General features: G+C 46.5%; 1 protein-coding gene across 4 annotated transcripts in view; it reads left to right on the plus strand.

Annotated features, from left to right (window-relative positions):
* Nucleotides 1–9: 9 nt before the first annotated feature.
* Nucleotides 10–6,008, plus strand: part of SIAH1 (siah E3 ubiquitin protein ligase 1) — a 31,844-nt gene continuing 25,845 nt past the window's right edge. For 3 of the 4 annotated variants that reach the window (XM_025191096.1, XM_014525339.2, XM_014525340.2), the window contains exon 1: nucleotides 11–1,065. The gene's annotated coding sequence lies outside the window, so the exon portion shown is untranslated. Of the gene's footprint in view, nucleotides 1,066–6,008 lie in introns of all 4 variants that reach the window. The other variant, XM_025191103.1, reaches the window with a different exon arrangement.

Raw genomic sequence — 6,008 nt, forward strand, 5'->3', positions numbered from 1 at the left:
CCTTCCCCACCGCAGCCCCGGCCCCGGCCTGCTGCAGCCTGTGACAGACCCCGCGGCTCTGACGCAGCTGATCCCCCGGCGCCACCGTGTCCTGCCTGCCCGCCGAGGTGTCGCGGGGGGGAGGGCTGCGGGGACGGGGCTGGGGCGGTTGGTGCCGGCAGGGCCGAGCTGAGGAAAGGTCCGGGCAGCGCAGGGAGGTGCCGAGGGAGGAAGCCCCCGCCTTGAGGAAGTCTTGCCTTGCTCCCAATCTTGAATCCGGGTCTGAGGGGCCTGAAGGCAGGAGGCATTTGCCTGGTCACCCTCCCTCTCAGTGCAGTTCTTGCCGCAGGACAAGCTGTGCTGTGCTGTGGACATCACTTGCCACTCCTTTGGGGGTGGTATTTGGATCCTGGCTTCCTTGGTTAGAAAATAAGTTGAGAGAGTAGGAGGGGCCATTTCCTCGTGTGGGCTGTTGACTTTTTTTGTTGTTGACATTCAGTGAATAAATCCAAGGAGTGATGGGTTTGCTGTTTGTTTTTATGGTAAAACATTGGGTGCAGAAACTGACCTATAGTAAGATACTTGCATTCATCTCGGTGGAAGCCGACTTACCCACTTGTAAAGGTGGCTATAACAATGGAAAATATAGAAATCTTAACTTGGGCAGTTATTAATTCATCTCTTAAGATTGGTTCAGGCCTAAAACTTTAGGGATATCTCCCCCCCCACCCCCTTTCACAGGGCGGGGCAGAGAAGATTTTAATACATGGAAGAACTGGCTGTAAATTACGATGACTGTTTTGATTGTCAAATCTTAAAAGTAAAAGCAATATGTTAAGTGTGTGCTGTAAGTGAAACTTCATGCTTTTTAGCTGTAACGAAAGGTTTAATTAGCAACTAAGGCTTGTCTCTTAGATATATCTAACTGTAATGACTATTTCGCATAATTTTCTATTGGAAAGCTGCAAACTTCTGAGGTATACATGTTACACCTTTCAAAGAAATGTTCACTTGTTTCATGAGGAAAACTTTAATTTTTGCCTTACAGATCAAACAATAGAACTAGACCATGCAAAACAACACTGGGTAGGTGCATTTCCAGGTAACAGTAAGGTTAACCTGAAATGTCATTCTTTTAGCATGCAGTTGTGGCAAAATTGCTTTTAATTCAGTGACTCGTAATGTTCCTTACCTTTCTGGACTATATCTTAAACTCTTTTGTTCTGGTTACTAGATAGTGTCAGTGCCAAAATAATGGTGATGCATAATTATCTAATATTTATGTAGCGTTTATTTTGTAGCAGTTGCCCGAGTTCTAATCCTGACTCCATAGTGATGTTCTTCATGGCCTCAGGCGAGTCATTCCAACTCTGTGCCTTATTCTTTGTAAAACGGGGAATCTTAGCTCATCTAACAAGAATGATGTGAGACTTGGTTAACGTTACTACAGTGTTTTCTTCAGATAAAGTGCTAAATAAATACAGTTCACCCTAGATACAGACATTTAGTAATGTGAATAGTTTGTTTGGTGGTGGTATCATAATATTTTTCGGAGTGCTGTATATTGAATTTGAGATTTCTTTATTTCTCCAGTGAAAATGTGTTCAACATCAAAATGGCAGAGTGCAACTTGCTTTAAAACTGGAATTGCTTTAAATATATTGTACCTACTGCTTTAAAGCTGGTGCAAAGTGTGTGGGGGAAAGCAAACAGTCGGGCAGTAGTTGTTGAACACTTCTTTTTCTGTGAGACCTGAAGTGAGAGTTTGTATCTGTGCCTGCAATAATTGATGACCTTGCTAAGGCACAAAATAAGCACAGTGGTAACACCTTATATTGCTTAGGTGACATTGATGATGTCATCTGCTTTTAAAAAAGAAACAGAACTTTGATCTTGGCAGGTATAAAGCCTTTTAGTTTACCTTTCAGGGTTCATTCTTTTGTTGTGGATGTGTTACTAAATGGATTTTAAATGTACAAGGGATCCTAAATTGGGTTCTGGGAGTGTAAGACTGCTACAGGGATTAAAATTGGTCTGTTTGAGTGTTTGTTTTGAATATTGCATGCTCTGTGTTTTGGATAATGTTGAAATGGAGGTCTCCTTTTGAATGGCATGCCAATGTTACAGTGTATTTTCATCAATTGATGTAAGCCAGTTGCAAGCCCGTTGGAGAAACTGCAACTTGTAGGTGGCCAAGCCTAATTCTATTATTTTCCTCCCCCTCAAAAGTAGTAGTGAAATCGTTTTTTGGTAAGTAATAGTGAAAATGGTAATAGGTTTGATCGAAAGATTTGATCTTTATAGACAGCTGTTTATTTTAATATATTGATTTACCCTTTCATTTCTTCTTGAGGCTGGAGAGCCAAGACCTGTATTGGTTACATTTGTATAACGCCATTTTACAGCCATGGTTACACAAGTAGAACTGACGATGTAATTTGAAGACAGGTTGCACAGGTGTCACAGAAGGATAATTTGGCTAGCAGAATAGTTGTTATACTGGTATATTTTAAGGTTGCAGTGTGACTTTCAGAGCTAAGGTTGAGCATAGGGCTGGCAGTTAGAAGAAATATTTCACTTGTAAAATGAATGCATTGGATGAAATCGTGATAGACATGATGTCTTGCATACACAGTCTTTGTCATTACTTTTAGGGCAGAATTCTTATAAGATATGTCAAGCATTTAGATGATAAATATTTGTAATATGTTGTTCCGTGTGTAGCCTTAATTCTTCTCCTAATGCAGGGGCAGGCAGAATATGGTCCACAGACCAAATATGGCCTGCCAGGCCATTCTGTATGGCCTGTGGGATCCCTAAAAAATTTAGAGAAGGTAATATTTATCTGCCTCTAGCTGCCTGTCAAAGTTGACAGAAGATGGGGGCAGTAGGACCCAGGGGAAGCCACTAGCAGGATCAAGCAGCTGCAGAAGCAAGACCCAGCAGCTCCCACCCCCCCGACAGAAGCCACCCTGGGTCTGTTCCTGCCTCCCTGTGCCAGAGGGTATTCAGGTAAGAAGTGGGGGGAGGCAGGGGAGGACTGTAGGCAGTCGCCCCAGTCCTCAGTGTTGGGCCAAGCCAGTTGCTGCAGTCCCGGCACGGTATCCAGGAGCCATGTGGAACCAGATCCTCCAACGGGGTGGAGAGGAATGGCAGTAGCCGCAGGGGGGGGAAACTGTGAAAGAGGCAGCAGGCAAGGGGGAGGGGCAACGAGCAGGCACACTGAGCTCAGCGATTGCTGGGCGGAAGTGTGGGGTCCATGTAGTGTGCTGGGACCAGGGCCAGCGGGGCCCAGAGTAGGGCGACAGGAGCGGATGGCCAGGCTGGATCCCCCTCTCCCTGCTGGCACAGCCTGGCCTGGCTCCATAGAGCCCTGCTGGCCCCTGCCACCCAGCTCTGGGCCCTGCCAGCACTGCCCCGGCTCACTGCATGGGCCCCATGCTCCCACCTAACTGTCACTGCATTCCATGTGCCTGCTTGCTGCTACTTCCTTCTGTTTGCCACAGCCGCTCTCCCCCCGCTGCCCCCACTCCCCCCCCCCCCCCCGTCTGGCACCACATGGTTCTTGGCTGCAACACCAGGCCACAGGACGCAGCAGGACCCGGCCCAGCTCCTGTGATTCTCTGCTGGCCCCGTGCCGTGCTGGCTGGGCCAGGCTGGGTCCTGCTGTGTCCTGCTGTGTCCTGCCGTCTCGGTCATGCAGCTGAAACATGGTGTCGGAGCAGGGAGTGGGAGGATAGGAAGAGAGGGAAGTGGCAAAAGGGCAGCTGGGGGGGGAAGGGGCGGGGGGAGTGTCTGGGAGCGGGAGCATGGGGCTGTGCCAGTGGCCCAGGGCCCGGAGCCCAGAGCTGGGGCTTGGAGCACAAATCCTCCCCTTCTACATGTGCCACAACCCTCCCCCAGCATGCTTTCCCCACACTCCCAGCACCCCACAAACCCCAAAGCCACCCACACCACATACACCCCTATAGTATACAAGACTAAGACTTCATTTTAAGCTATTGTACTATCACGTCTGTGTACACTGCACAAACGCATGTAAATCAGGCCAAAATATTTTTTGAAATTAAATTAATGAATGTTGTAGGAAATGTTTGATTTTTAGAATATAACTTTGGTATTTTTCTGGTTCCGAGATGACAAACCCTTGCTGAAAGGAGTACTTCTGGGGGGCAGAAGAAGAGGAACTTCTGGTGGCAAAGGTCAGGGGCTAAAGTTGGGACTTCCAGTCACAAAATGGTGACCAGGGGGGCAGGACACCTGTCAAGGGGCTGGGCTACCCTTGTGACCCTTGATGGCTTGCCAAAACTTGGTAAGTGGCTCTCCACCCAAAATAATTGCCTGCCCTTGTCCTAATGTATCCAGCTAGTGTATTGAATAGAATAGGATCCTGGAAAAGAGCAGTGTGTGATTAGTGTAATTAAAGGATGTATCATAATATATATGCATAAGGGAGAAGAATTAAGGTTTCCCAAGTATTTAACTTGTGGCCTATTCAAAAGAAACACAAGACTATTTTTAAAAGTTTCTATGCTCCTTAAAGGAAAAATATATTATTCATATCTATAACAGCCTTGCAGTTATACACATGTCTATAACAGTCTCTTGCATGCATCGTTGTCACAGGGTTTGAAATCTATGTTAGCTATTACTAGGCAAAGGTTGTTGTCCCAGATGGGAAGATGGTTTTTGGTGCCATGTGCTGTCTGTGAAGAGTTTGGAGTGAACTTTTAAAAAAAAATTTTGCTACTATATCTGCTATGGCATCTTCTAGATGTTCTGGGCTCGGCTTGTCTGCCAATGTTGTGGTAATAGGGCTAGTCTCTTTAGAGGGGTTGTGCTCAGTTTTTACTTTGGACATGTTATCAACATTTTCCTGAGCATTGCAAAAAAGGAATTAAACAGTAACTTTGGACAGTTGATAATTCAGCTAAACCTGAAAAAATTAGGGAGACCAAAATAAAACACTTGCATAGTCCCACAGCTTTCTCCCTGCTGAAATTAAAGGGCCTGCTTCAAACAGTGCAGATGATAGAGCTTCACAAAGAAAACTGCAGTTATCTTTTGGAGTGAAAAATGTTAGGTGACCAAAATGCCAAGGATACTACTCCTAGTGTTTTGTAAGAGAAGGTTCTGAATAGGCAAACTTGGCAATTAAAAATCTTTTTGAAGTGGTATAGTTGGTAAGGAAGGAGCTGCATGATGCCTATTTCCCTAAATTGCCTCATGACTTGAAGAGATGCCTGTTTAAGGCTGGACATAGTTCAGTATCCATCACTATTCAGGTCTGGGCTTTTTTCCTGCCAAGGGGTATGCCAGCTTACAGCACTTGTAATGAGGATACCTCATGTAACAGGATAAAGACCATCAACTAATTTAGCATAAAACTGGCTGCACCAGCAGATCACCCCTAGGGGAGGAGAAGAGGCAGCCAATGTTGCAATAGGGGGGGAAGGAGCAAGAGAACTGCCTCCAGTAAACAATACCTGCCACTGATGACAGAGAGAGGGAGGGAGAGAGTTAGCAGTACCTTCTGTAAGGGAGGGAAGAGGGACAGCAGGGAGGGCTGTGGGGTGAGGATCAGTGACATGACATAGGGCAGGGGAAGGGGATGCATTGGGTGTAGTGATAGAAGCTACAGTTTAGAGATGTTCCCTAATGGAATACTGAGGGAGTTTGGAGATGCTCCCTCACTGAGGGACTATCTATTTAGTGAGGTTGAAAAACTGAAGGTCTGCTATTCTGTGATGAACAGGAATCCTAGTTTTCAGTAATTAAAAAAAAATGGCAAATTATCTTATTTAAAAACCTCAAAGTACATGATTAAAATGAAAGCCCTCCTACTCTCCCCAAACCCTCCAGCCTTATTGGTGCCCCTTGCTCCCCACCCACAGCCCCTGCTTCCTCAGCCCTGCTGGAGGGGCCCCCAGGTGCCAGGGCTATGGGGCCAGGGACCCGGGTGTGCAGCCCCCTGCCTGTGGCAGGAGAGGGCGGCTGCTGCAGCCAAGTGGAGCCTGGCAGGCTGTGCT

Source organism: Alligator sinensis, unplaced genomic scaffold, assembly GCF_000455745.1.
Source record: "Alligator sinensis unplaced genomic scaffold, ASM45574v1 scaffold1107_1, whole genome shotgun sequence".
NCBI lineage: Eukaryota > Metazoa > Chordata > Crocodylia > Alligatoridae > Alligator > Alligator sinensis.